At 39.2% G+C, this 14,389-nt stretch overlaps 2 long non-coding RNA genes across 2 annotated transcripts; both read left to right on the forward strand.

The window, feature by feature from the left end:
- The first annotated feature begins 1,090 nt into the window (after positions 1-1,090).
- LOC147307741 (uncharacterized) lies at positions 1,091-3,942 on the forward strand. The gene is made up of 3 exons (XR_015126207.1): positions 1,091-1,632; positions 2,749-2,777; positions 3,207-3,942. It is a non-coding gene; the product is annotated as an uncharacterized LOC147307741 (long non-coding RNA).
- An 8,507-nt stretch (positions 3,943-12,449) lies between these two features.
- On the forward strand, positions 12,450-13,927 carry LOC147307742 (uncharacterized). The gene is made up of 3 exons (XR_015126208.1): positions 12,450-12,778; positions 12,895-12,998; positions 13,101-13,927. It is a non-coding gene; the product is annotated as an uncharacterized LOC147307742 (long non-coding RNA).
- Positions 13,928-14,389: the final 462 nt, after the last annotated feature.

Below are 14,389 nucleotides of genomic sequence, written 5' to 3' on the forward strand. Positions count from 1 at the left end.
AAAAACCATTCAAACACCGTTAGATTCCTATTCTTTTGGACAACACTGCTTCTATTTTTCATATTTTTAACATTTATATTTTTAATTTTATTCAACTTTATTCAACAAAAATTTCCCATGTATTTCAATGGGGACACCCTTCAAATTCTCATTCAACTTACTCATTTTTAAACTCTTACTACTTCCACATACATTGACATAGAGCCACCATTCAAACTTTAAAACGAAGACAAGACATTCAACTATTCAACTTGTATTTATCTTTTCAATATCTATTATACTTTTTCTTCAGTTCCAGTTTAAGTTTCATGATGTTTTTTCACCCGTTTCAGAGTTTATAATGGGTGTGTATGGGACGGAATGTTGGGGCTAGAGTGAGACAGCTCAACTGCTAGAGTGAGAGGAGCAAAAAAATTAATCTTAAAATCTTTTTTAAAACTGCTGCTGTGTCCGCAGCGTTTGCTCTACAGGTATGATTTTACCCTCAAAACGTAGCCATCGCTGTCCTCTTTCATCCAATGTGTTTACTATTGTACTAGGTGTTATGGTTCTTTCATAAATGTCACCAATGCACAGCCTCCTCCCTCCAACTCTTCCATAGACTCTAATGTTAAAATGTCTCAGAAGGTTCGTTTGAAAATCAGAAGAGCATGGTATGTTTCCACTGTCACCACGTCCATATAATAAGCTCCACAGGCATGAAAACTGAGAATTAGGTAGACTAGACATTGCTGTCGCTCACGGTGAAAGAATTTTGTCAATACGACTTTTACTTTTCATTTGGGAGCGATTTGTTTCGGCCTGACTTTTCTGTTCATTTTAAGCAGCAAAAGTGAGGTGCATGTCTGTGTCCGTGTGTATGGAGCCCTTGGGTGCAGTCACTATAGCAACCAGGCTCACACCTGCCTACTTAACGAGCTCTGTCTCTCACTCTGCCAAGATTAAATCAAAAATGTGTGTTACATCTAAGCAGTTGTAGTAAGATTAACTTTTTCAATAGGTACAATAAGACAGGTTTGACAGGCTTTTGCCACAGATTAACAGTATGTCAGTAGTTAATATAGGCTAACTGAATAGAGCCCTGAATTATTGCCCTGTTAAATTCAAGTTGATTGTGTATTGGTGGACTTGTCTTCTCCACACAGGTTTTTCATACCTCGGCAGTTTTAGTCAGTTGATGACTTTAAAATAATCTTTTCTGACAGGATAATTAAAGCTCACAGCATCTACCTGTCTGTAGTGTATTTTCCCACATTTTAAATAATCGAATCTCATTTAATGTCTCTGTTTTTAGTCTGTATAGTTTATCTCCCCACGAATACGCTCAAAGTAGTCTTAAAATAAAATCCATAAAACAGTTCAAGATGACATACTTTTTATTTGCTAATTTAATGCCAGTTGCCCTCTTTCCTGAGTATAAGCGAATGAGTGACATAAAGAGAAAAAGTACCAATTTGTATGCTGGTGAGTCTTGTGTATTTTTTTCTCTGTCTCTCTATGACAGAGAAATATATATGCTCATTATTGATGTTCAAACTGATGCTCAAATTTCCAAGCACCACCTGAACGCCTCATCAGTCTTTAACTAATCACTGCACCAACTGCCGTCATTCCGCTTTGCTCTCTGCTGTGGTAAGTACAATACACTCAGTACAGCACTGTTTTAATTTTATGGTAAAAATACATGTTTGACATTTAAACTCACATATCAAGTCTTTTTAAAGTTCAACAGAGTTCAAAGAATAAAGAAAGCAAAAAAAGAATAACCTTTGCTACCATTTATATAGGTTTATGACTTTTGCTGTTAGCAGCAGTGCTAACGCTAGCTTCAATGCTAATGCTAGCTATAGTGCTAACACTAGCCTTAGCAGTTGTTAACTGACAAAAAGAATATTCTTGTGATATTCCTGTGATATTTATTGGCGGTCAGTGAGACAAAAGTAACAAATGAGATTTATTATTGCCATTGTGCCTCAGTTTTAACAGTAAGAGTACTTCATGACTTTTGCTGTTAGTAGCAGTGCTAATGCTAGCTTCGATGCTAATGCTAGCATCAATGCTAACGCTAGCTATAGTGCCAACACTAGCCTTAGCAGTTTTTAACTGACAAAAAGAATATTCCTGTGATATTCCTGTGATATTTATTGGCGGTCAGTGAGACAAAAGTAACAAATGAGCTTTATTATTGCCATTGTGCCTCAGTTTTAACAGTAAGAGTACTTCATGACTTTTGCTGTTAGTAGCAGTGCTAATGCTAGCTTCGATGCTAATGCTAGCATCAATGCTAACGCTAGCTATAGTGCCAACACTAGCCTTAGCAGTTTTTAACTGACAAAAAGAATATTCCTGTGATATTCCTGTGATATTTATTGGCGGTCAGTGAGACAAAAGTAACAAATGAGCTTTATTATTGCCATTGTGCCTCAGTTTTAACAGTAAGAGTGCTAGTTCTACCAGCAGTGCTAACACTAACTGAAGTGCTAACGCTAGCAGGAATGCTAGCGTTAGCAGCGATGCTAAGGCTAGTAACAGTCTAACAGTAGCCTTATATAAGTACTTAAATAAATACTTCAGTTAATTAGTTTGAATTATAAAATGGCTGCTGTATCAGCTGGTGTGCTATATTACTCTATAATTACCCTGCTGACTATAAGTTCAGTGTATCATGTCGTGTGGGCTTTGTTTTTTTGTTAGTCTGATAACACTGTACAGACAACTAACATGTTATTTCTTGTCTTACACTTTCAGGAACTTGACTCACATCTGTGCTTTGCCTGGTAGGTGTGCACATACTGTTAGAGAAGTACACCAAAATTTTAAAAAAAGAGTCTGACTAATATAAGCTTTAAAGTGATGGGTTCAAACTTTGTGCTAGACCTTTTAAACACATTTTTATAATAAATACACATAAGTTCAGCTTAACAATTGGGCTAAAATATTTTTTTCGTACATTTTTGCACATTACATGTGATTAGTTAACAATTCACTCAATCATATTTGTATTTAAAAATATTATTGCTGAATTTAATTAAATATTTATTCTTTTAAAAAGTGCCAAATTGTGCAACTTTTTGCACATGGCAGCCGACAACAGTTTAGCTTGAATATTTGTTTTGTCCTTTTTCAGTAGTCACAATTAGTTCATACAATTACCATGTGATATAATTTTATTAAAATTATTTTTTTTTCTTGTTTTTTGTTCACAGTGTGCAGAAGAAGAACAAGGACCAGATCTCCAGTCTTCTATCTCACATCCCAACCCCCCAACCCCTCTATCTTCTGTCCTACTCCACCTGTTGTCTCTGCCTTCTTTCCATCTGTATTTCACCCTGTGGTTTGTGAGAAATTTTGCCAAACCAAGAATCTTATTGCGGTTTGATTTAAAGCCGTGTCTCTCCTGCTCTGTCTGTTCTCTCTGCTAAATTTTCTCTCTACCTGTTTTTCACTCTTTGGCTTGCTGCTGAAAAATGCACAAGCCAATAAAGCAATAAAGAGTGCATATTTTGCCTCAACCTGAGAACAAACTGAACAAACAAAGAAAACTCTGCGGTTTGATTTAAAGCCGTGTCTCTCCTGCTCTGTCTGTTCTCTCTGCTAAATTTTCTCTCTACCTGTTTTTCACTCTTGGCTTGCTGCTGAAAAATGCCAAGCCATTAAAGCAATAAAGAGTGCATATTGCCTCTACCTGAGAACAAACTGAACAAATAAAGAAAACTCTAATTCACGGTTTGATTGTGATTTCCCAGCCGTGTTTCTCCTGCTCTGTCTGTTCTCTCTTCTAAATTTTCTCTCTAGCTGTTTTTCACTTTGCGCTTGCTGCTAAGTTGTGCCAAGCCAATAAAGAGAGTGCATATTATTCTCTCGACTGACAAACTGTCAAACAAACAAAGACATCTGTTTCTGAGAAATAAAAACTGAAATATAAAGACAAAGAGAACATCTGCTGTGTGCCACTCTTATTTTATAAACATATTTTCTAAAGACTAAGAGAAACACTTGTGTAAAAATGCCAAGGAAGCAGAAAAAGTCACAAGCTGCAAAACAACGCTGGAAGAAGTTCCATGAGTTTCATGAAGTACCAACATGTGAACAAGCTGAGTGTGATTTTCCTCAGAGCTCTGCAGAAGACTTTGTGTCTGCAAAGACCAATGCTGATGGTGTCAAACAGGCAGGTCAACATGTTCCTGCACATGTACAACAGGTATCCTATGCAGATGCTGTAAAGATTGGATTGCAGCATGAATTTAATGATCATCAGGTAAACCATAGAGACCAACCTGAGGTGTCAAGTGCCCCACAGGTGGGTTATGCTGATATTGTAAAAAGAGGCCGTCACAGTGATGTGGCAGGACCATCTCATGCAGAAAGAGTGAACTTTGAAAACCAGCCCTCTGTTACACATATCTGTGCATCTCACAGCCAGGCTCATCCCAAATATGGAGACTCCAGAAACAAGCAGTGCACATGTAACTCACTCACATTTCTTGCTTTCCTTCATGAGAATGATAACATGACTACAGCTGACCTTAATCTGGTCTTGGATAAAGGTGATGTGATGTACAAAGAGGCCAAGAAAAGATTTCCTAAAAATATTCATTTGGCTACCGATGAGCTGCCAGACAAAGTTGATGCTCGCAGGTCTATGTATCATGTCGACATGACACAGCCTTCCCGGTATGGGACATTTGAAGAACCTCCAGAGGAGGCAGTAGATACCTTTCTCAGCTTAGAAGCAGGACTGAGCTGCCTGTTGTCAGATGTGCAGTATGCCTTACTGATTATGAGTGGATTGTGTATCGCAGTGTTCAGATCCACATCGGGCAAATATGGTTTCTTTGACCCACACTCCAGAACAGCCAGTGGTCTTCCTCTAGCACTATGGTCACGTGATCGTGGTACGGCTGTGATGGTGAAATTCACACTCCTCAGTGACATGATTAAGAGACTCCAGGATTCTTATGAAATGATGGAGATATCACCTTCTTGTAACTATGAACTGAAGCCTGTGCAGTTCTACAGTATGAGCACAGTCAACCTGAGTGATACTATCACAGACACAGTCTGCAGACCAACAGCTGCCACTGCTGTGGCACCTACTCACTCTGATACAACTGTTGATGAAGCAAACTCCTCTTCTCCAAGGAGAAACACAACCACTGATCTTACTGAGATCTCTCCAATGTCTGTTTGTACACCACTGGAGAAACAACAAGAAGTCCGTATGACTCAGTTCACATCACACGAAGCTCCTCAAAATGAATCTACTTTTATAACTACCAAAGAACTATCGAGTGACTTTAATTTCCTTCCATCAAATGATGTTTTTTCCTGTCAGTCAAGGACTGCAATAAAAAATGGTGCTAACTGTGATCTTTCTGATACAGTTATACAAAAAATCTATAAACTGACAAAAGTTAATAAACAGCAAAGGCGCAAAATGAAAAGAAGATTAATGGCATCAGACAAACCAAGAAATCAGAGAAAAGAAAACCAAAAAAGGAAAGAACGACAAAAGTACGCTTCAAATAAAGATTACAAAGAAAAGAAGAAATCTTCTACAAGCGAGGCATATAAAAACAATCCTGAAGTTAGACAGAAACATCAACAATATATTAAAAGACGTTACTGTGAGAATGCTGAATTCAGAAAGAAACAACAACAATATATTAAAAGACGCTACTGTGAGAACGATGAATTCAGAAAGAAACAACAACAATATATTAAAAGACGCTACTGTGAGAACGATGAATTCAGAAAGAAACAACAACAATATATTAAAAGACGCTACTGTGACAATGCTGAATTTAGACAAAAACAAAAAAACTATATCACTAAAAGGTATCAAGAGAGCCCAGATTTCAGAGAGAGACAGAGATCTCGAGTGACTCAGCGTTATGCACGTGATAACGCATTCAGAGTAAGACACAGACAACTAATGAAACAACTAATGCGAGACAGGTATCAAAGTAATCTTGCCTTCAGGATTATGCACAATATGAGATGTGCAATGAAAATAAAAAGGAAATACAGATGGGTGAACAGACAAACCCAAGAGAGTGACAACAGTGTGATTAACGAGGCCATATCTGTGTTCAAATCACAAATCAAAGCTGGACCATCATACCCATGTACTGTATGTTTCAAGGCTTCATTTCCAAACCAAGTACGACCCTGCAGAAGGTCAAATTATGTCAAAAACCCACATGTAGTTACAACATGTTTGACAGGAAAGTTTGTTCATGTTTGTGATGAAAACTGCAGAAATGAGCAGTGCAATGTTCCCGATGAGAGAAAGAGAGAGTGGATTTGTCACACCTGCCACGATCATCTTAAAAATGGATCCATGCCAGCACTTGCTGTTGCCAATAAGTTGGATCTTGCTGATATTCCAGCTGAACTGTCTGATCTCAACATACTGGAGAGACATCTCATAGCCAAGTGCATACCATTTGCCAAGATCATTCCTCTTCCCAAAGGCAGACAAAGAGCAATTAGAGGAAATGTGGTCTGTGTCCCATCAGAGGTACAGGAAACTGTTGAAACACTACCTCGATTGAGAATTAATTCTCAGGTCATGAGAGTAAAACTGAAGAGACGCTTGTCTTACAAAGGTCATCAGCTGTTTCAGACTGTAAGCTGGTCTAAACTTGTGCAAGCACTGCATAAACTCAAGCAGATTCATCCACAGTATAAGGATGTGAGCATCAGAGATGATGCTGAGCTGTGTGATCCAACTCTTCCTGATGAAGATGATGAGGATGATGATGATGAAAACATGAATGAGGACGATTATGATGAGGCTGATTTAATGGAAATTGACAGCTGTGAGAAAAATGCACTGAGTGAAGCACAAAATATAAATGAACAGGACATTGACACGTTACCCTGTGATGGTGAACAATCGCATGAACAGATGAGAGATGATTCAGAGCAAGCAGATGGACTGACTAATGGTGGTTTTGCACTCGAGTCCTGTTTGCAGCCCCCTGATGTGGCTGAGGAGATATTATGTTTCAGTGAAGGAATCTACTCTGTTGCTCCTGCAGAGAGAAACAATCCAATAAGTTTTTTCAAAACACCTAAACTGGAGGCCATGGCCTTCCCTGTGCAGTTTCCTACAGGTCAAAACACACTTGATGAAAGAAGGCTGATCAAAGTATCCCCCAGTGGGTATTTCAAATCAAGACTTTTCTGCATTGATGATCGTTTTGCCAAAGACACAAACTATTTGTTCTTTGCACAGTTTGTGACTGAAATACACTTGGCTACATCCAGCATGACAGTACAGTTAAGGAAGGCAAAGCCTCTGACCAGAGATGGTAGAAAAATAACCTCAGGCATGTTACAAGATAAACATGAGGTGGAGAAACTGGTGCGAAATAAAGATGCAGTGAGATTCATGCAGCCTCTGAGAGGAACCCCAGCCTATTGGGAGAAAACAACAAGAGATCTTTTTGCCATGATCAGACAGTTGGGAACTCCCACGTTCTTTTGCACATTTTCAGCTGCTGAAATGCGCTGGCCTGAAGTGATCGAGGCAATAACAAGGCAGCAAGGTGAACAAGTGAATTTTGAAGGACTCGACTGGTCAGCAAAGTGTGACATCCTGAGAAGCAATCCTGTCACAACAATGCGCATGTTTGACAAGAGAGTTGAAGCATTATTCAGAGATTTACTCTTATCTCCCGCAGAGCCACTTGGCAAAGTCATTGACTACTTTTACAGAGTTGAGTTTCAGCACAGAGGAAGCCCACACATACACTGCCTCCTGTGGGTAGAAGGTGCTCCTGTGTTTGAGGAGGATGATGAGCAAACTGTTCTTGATTTTATAAACAAATACATCACAGCTCAGCTGCCTGATCCACATAAACAACCTGAACTGTACAAAAAAGTAACAGAAGTGCAAAAACACAGTAAGAACCACACAAAGACGTGCTTTAGGAGTTTAAGCTCCGGGTGCCGTTTTGGTTTTCCCAAACCACCCTGCAATGAGACAATGATCACAAGACCCAGTGAGGATGATGCACTGGAAGTAGAAACGGCAAAGAACAAGCTCAGACCACTGAACCAGCTGCTGAATGAACCTGAAACTGCTTCCATGAGTTTAGAGCAGCTCTTGGCAAGATGCAACTTGACACATGCAGAATATCAGAGATACCTGAATAAAATGAACACAAGGAGTACGATCATACTAAAGCGTGATCCAAAAGACTCTTGGATAAATGGCTATAATCCACATCTGCTTGAAGCCTGGAACAGTAATATTGACATAAGCTTTGTTTTAGATGCTTTTGGTGCTGCAAATTATTTAATGAAATATATATCAAAAAAAGAGGGCGGGCTATCTGAGTACCTGAAAACTGTCATTGAGAACTCCCATAAGGACAGTGTAAATGAGTGCGATGAAATGAGAGCCGTCATGCAGGCATATTCAAAGAAGCGAGAGATCAGTGCACAAGAATGTGTTGCTCGTGCATGTGGTCTTCACATGAAGCAATGTTCACGTGCTGTAATATTCATACCAACTGATGATAATCCTGTGAAAATGAGTCGTCCCCTGTCAGTTCTGGACAACACAACACCTGAATCTTCCAATGTTTGGATGACATCTTTGAATGACAAATACAAAGCCAGACCTGAAACACCAGAGTATGAGGAGATGTGCATGGCAGACTTTGCTGCTACTTGCAGGATTGTCTATGGCCAACAGAAAAAAGGTAAAGATGTTTTGCCCCTTCTCAATGAGATGGGGTTTGTGCAAAGGCGCAAAAACAATAAGCCTGCTATCATCAGATTTCACCGCTGCTCACAAGAAAAACATCCAGAGCAATATTATGGAAGACTGCTTAAACTGTACCTTCCTCATCGTTCAGACCACGAACTGAAAACACCATCTTTGCCAACCTATCAGGCTTTCTATGGTGCTGGCTGTGTACAGCTACCAGGTACTGATCGTCTTGAGTACGTGCAACACATTGTCAAAAGAAATAGAGAAAAATATGAGAAAAACAGTGAGGAGATCGAGAGCGCTGTTGAGGAATATGAGCAGAACAGAGGTGTGACTGACGAATGGTGTAATCTGGCACCTGAATCAGATCTCGTAAGGTTGCCACTTGTTGAACAAGAAAGAGAGCGAGACAATGAAAATGAACAGGAAGATGTGCCCGACTACAGCCGTCAGGCTGATGCTTCAACAGAAGTCAGAGCCATCAGGGAACCCCCTGCTATTGATCCCACATTGTTACGTCAGATGTTTCAAAATCTGAATAAGAAGCAAGCCTGCATATTTTATGCAGTTAGAGACTGGTGCATTAAAAGAGTCTGTGCTCTAAATCCAGAGCAGTTTTTCTTTTATATTAATGGTGGTGCTGGAACAGGAAAATCACATCTTATCAAATGCATCTACTCAGAAGCATCTAAGATACTGAGCAAAGTGCCCAGATATGCAGACGACGTTGACATATCAAAACCCACTGTCCTGTTAACTGCTTTCACTGGGACTGCAGCATTTAACATTTCTGGAACAACACTGCATTCTCTTCTCAAGCTGCCTAGAAGCTTAAAACCTCCCATTCAGGGACTTGGCAATCAGCTGGATGAAGTCAGATCAGAACTTATGAATGCTGAAATAATCGTCATTGACGAAGTGTCTATGGTGTCAAGACATCTGTTTGCATATGTAGATGCAAGACTCAAACAGATCAAAGGGACTCGGAGACCCTTTGGAGGCATGTCAGTCATTGCTGTCGGAGACTTCTATCAGCTACCCCCAGTGCGACAGTCTAAATCTCTCTGTGTGCACAACCCATCCGAGATCGACCTGTGGCGGGAGCATTTTCAGATGATCACTCTGACCGAGATTATGCGTCAGAAAGATGATGTTGTCTTTGCAGAGATGCTGAACAGAATTCGTGTAAAAGGAAAGTTGGATGAGCTTTGCGAAGCAGATAGAGATTTGTTGTTACAGGCCATAACTGAACCAGCCCATTGTCCGACTGATGCATTGCACATTTTTGCAACTAATAAAGAAGTGGATGCACACAACTCTGCAACACTGGCTCTGCTCCACACTCATGTCATTGACATCGATGCAGATGATTTTAGAAAAGATCCTAGAACTGGCAGAATGGCACTTCAAGACAGACCATTGAAAGGAGGTAAAAACGAGTTACCAGACACACTGAAAGTTGCAGAAGGAGCTCGTGTCATGCTCACCAGAAACATTGACATACAAAATGGTTTGGTTAATGGAGCTTTTGGAAAACTACTTAGAGTAGTTTACTCTGAAAACGACCAACACATCATCAAGCTTGGACTTAAAATGGATAATGAGACATCTGGAAAGAATAACCGCACACCAGCAGACGACATGGTGTACATTGAGAGAGCAGAGGAGAATCTGAAGCAGAAAGGAGTGGTACGAAGACAGTTCCCAGTGAAGCTGGCCTTTGCATGTACAATACATAAGGTACAGGGTATGACAACCACATCAGCTGTTGTCTCTCTTAAGAGCATTTTTGAGCCCGGCATGGCCTACGTAGCTGTCAGTAGAGTGACGTCTCTCAGTGGACTGTATCTTCTTGATATGGAGGAGAAAAAAATATTCACCAACCCAGAAATCACTGCAGCACTTGAGAACATGAGACAAGCCAACCTTGATGACATGATGCCTCTTCTACACGTGAGACAAACCCTCAGCAGGTCAGAGGTTTTCACCATTGTTCATCATAATACAGAGGGACTGCCAGCTCACATTAATGACATCAAAAGTCACCATGAATTGTGTCTAGCAGATGTTTTGTGCCTAACAGAAACACACCTGCGGGGCTCTTTTGTCGCAGAGAGTCTCCACTTGGAAAATTATAATTTGTTCAAACGCAACAGACACCTGTCCTACACAAACTTTCCCCAGATGGCAAACAGAAGTGGTGGTGGAGTTGCTGTTTATGTGAAAAGTGACATTCAAGTGCATGAAAAACAGTACATCCATAATGTAACTGACCTTGAATTTCTGGCTTTAAAGGTTGAAGCACCAGTCAGTGCTCTGATTGCAGTTGTATACAGACCTCCAGACTACACTCTGAGGCCATTCCTGAAAAACCTGGTAAGCCTATTAGACTCATTGGAGATCATGGACTGTCATCCCATCATAGTTTGTGGTGATTTTAATGAGAATGTTTTATCCAGTGCAAACAAACCAATCCTGGAGCTGTTTGAGTCTAGGGGATACGCACAGGTCATCACTGCCCCTACCACAGAGAAGAACACACTGCTTGACCTTATTTTCATTTCTCAGTCAGATCGATGTCTCCATTCTGGAGTCATGAAGACATACCATAGTTACCATGACCCAGTATACTGTGTATTGTCCTGTGATGATTCATGATCTAGATCTTTGAATACAGTAAGTAATTTCTATATTTTTGAATGACTTAAGAAAGTAGAGCGCTATTTAAAAGTTGACGCCCTGCATTGCAGTATAATGTTTGAATTGTTTACATAAAATACAATTACATGAATTAAGTAATGATATCAGTAAAAGATGACAATTTTATTTATTACAGAAAATCTAAAATTCACTAACAGTAACCTATAAATGTCAGAAAAATCAAATATAGCAGTTTAAAATGAATAGTGTAGGCATATCCTCTCTGCAGCCAGGCTTCAACATCCTGCCAGGCTGCCCCAGTCTCACTGTGGCTGGGAGGGAGGGAGGGTGGACCAGAGGATTGCCCACACAACACATAAATGTTCAACAGCTTCTTCATTGTTTCTGAGAGAACAATAATGACTAAAGGTTGCTTTTTAAAAAAACAAACAAACAAACAAACAAACAAACCTAATTACAGCAATAATGACAGTTAAGCCACTTTATGTGTGCCTCTATTTTGAAATACTATTTACAAAAATATTATTATTTTGGTTTGTTATAAACTTTAAACTTTTTCAAAAGTACACAATTATATTTTTGGACCAATTTTACTATGAAACATAAATTTTTATGAGCTTTTATCATGTTTCTGGCCAGTGCAATCATCAGGGTGGGTCTGGGTTGATAACTGCACATTTCTGGCCAGAAATGTTTCAGCAGTGTTACATATGTAGTGCATATGTTACACTTGCTTTCTGTTACCAGCTGATACCCTACATTTGTATAGACATTTGATGGTGTGAGGTTGGGGAGTTGAGTGGGAGGGGAGGGGGGGGGGGGGTACGGTGGGAGTTGAGGGGGGGTTTCCTTTCCTGTTAGGTTTCCTTTTTTTTTTCTTTTTTTTTTTTAAGCAAGACACAGTCCTCCTGTGTCTTCTCCAATCTTCACATGTAAAATCCAACAATGTGAAGCACATAGCAGCTAGAAACTGTAATGCCACAGATCAGAGAAACTTCATCATCACCATCTTCATCGCCATACGATCAGAGCGTGAGACTTCACATCTGGAGCACAGGAGACATTCTGTGATAAGTCTTCCTTCTAGCTTGTCCCACAAGCAGTCGGTGAGATTTACTAACAACAAAAAGGGTTAATGACATTATTTCCATGAAAACATGTATTCATTCTTTGTGAAGTGTTTAAATTGTGTTTTCACTTGACCTTAGGAGTGTTAGAGTGTATTGTAATGTCTGTACTCAGGTGTTTCCCTCTGTGATCCATCCCCTTCAGAGCCGAGACACTCAGGACTGAACAGACTGCACAGTTTCTGTGACTGAGCCTCCAAAACACCTTCTTTGAAACCACTCATGATAGAAGGGCTTCATATTTGCAGCAGCACTACTACAGGTATTCAGTTTATTACAGGATGTGTTTGTTTCTTAGGACCAGCTCTGAGTGCACACTACCTAACATATACACCTTTCTGTTTATTACAAACCAACTACTCTGGATCATACGGCCAGTTGGCAGGAATGTTGCTGCAGGAAAACATCCCTGGAGATCACCATCATTGTCAGACTGACTGTGCCTCCTCTGTGCAGTGTCAAGATCCTCCCTAAATGAGTGTGTAAGTTAACATTTTCATTATTTTATTCCCTTTGACAAGACAAGTATCACTGATATTTACATTTACAACTACATATTCCTGTTTTCTGCTCTTCTTTTAAAGTCCTCAGCTATCCTGCTTCTGTGCTGCTTGCCACACATCAAACACTGGCCGGATGACAGGGAGGATCCACTCTGAAGTCACTGGACATGATGAGGATCATATGGGACTTCATAGTTTCACAGAAACGTTGTGCTCTGTGATTACAGGTTTTAAATGGACATAATGACTGCCTCTCTCTGATCAACAGGCTAAAGGATTGTTGTCATTGTTAGTGCTCTGTACAATGTATGCTTATTTAGTATTTCATCACAGAGCAAACCTTTATTTATTTAACATATTTTTATTTTGTTTTAATGTTGAATTAACTGTGGGGATTTTTTTAAGTGGGCACTCGGGATGTCATATGGCCAGAAATGTGGTAACTGGAATTCAACGTTATGGAAGAAAAAATCTGCTAAGAACAAAACACACACAAAACCCCCCAAGAAAATTCAAATTCATTCCATGTAATCCAATCTAAAACATTTTAAACTGCTGAACAGCAACACAAACAGTGTTAAAAAACAGTGTTAACAGAATGATTATGATGATTTTGTACCAAAGTTTCAGGTCACATGGCACACCTAGTGTGTAGTGTGGGGTATCAGCTGGTAAGTATAGGTTTTTTTTTCATATTTGTGTACTTAGAGTTTAGATAGATAAAGCCTTGTGTATAATAATTAGTCATAACCACAACTCAAAGTCAGGGACTAACTAATTTTGGGACTTTGTGTCTGAGCCCAGGTTAAAACAATGTGTAAAAAAGCATTTAGTGGCATGGCTGAACAATGCTGTATGGATACTTATTTATCCATGTTCACAAAAAGGACTAATGTGTTTATTTGATTATTTGCACATGTTAAACTGTGTCACCACCTTAGGCTTTCATTTGAGTTTACTCAAAAATCTCTATACAGTTCTCTTTTACCACTGTGTGGACTCTGTTTACATTAAAACATAAAGAAGAATGAGTAATAAAAAGATGTGTAGACAGATTAAGTAGGACGATAGAAACAGCTGTTCAGCCATGTTCTAAGAAACCAACACAATTTAAAGGTTCAGGATTGTGGTTTTAAAAGTTGAATTTTCATGTATTTCATATCTTGCTTATTATTTTTTATTTAGTTATTTAATTTAGTTATTTTTATTTATTCTACTAGTCCTTTTCAGAAAGAAGCTGTAAAATATGACTTAAGATTTTTTTTTTATTTTCTATGACATACAAAACAAATTGATGTATGTAATACTATTAAACATGATATACACATGTGTATATGTCTGAAAAACATTATGCTGTATATTAAAGTTTG

Source organism: Aulonocara sp. 'chitande type north' Nkhata Bay, linkage group LG18 (genome assembly GCF_057382095.1).
Source record: "Aulonocara sp. 'chitande type north' Nkhata Bay isolate Kocher_YH1m ecotype deep benthic linkage group LG18, A_spYH_male_GT1.1, whole genome shotgun sequence".
In the NCBI taxonomy this organism is placed as follows: domain Eukaryota; kingdom Metazoa; phylum Chordata; class Actinopteri; order Cichliformes; family Cichlidae; genus Aulonocara; species Aulonocara sp. 'chitande type north' Nkhata Bay.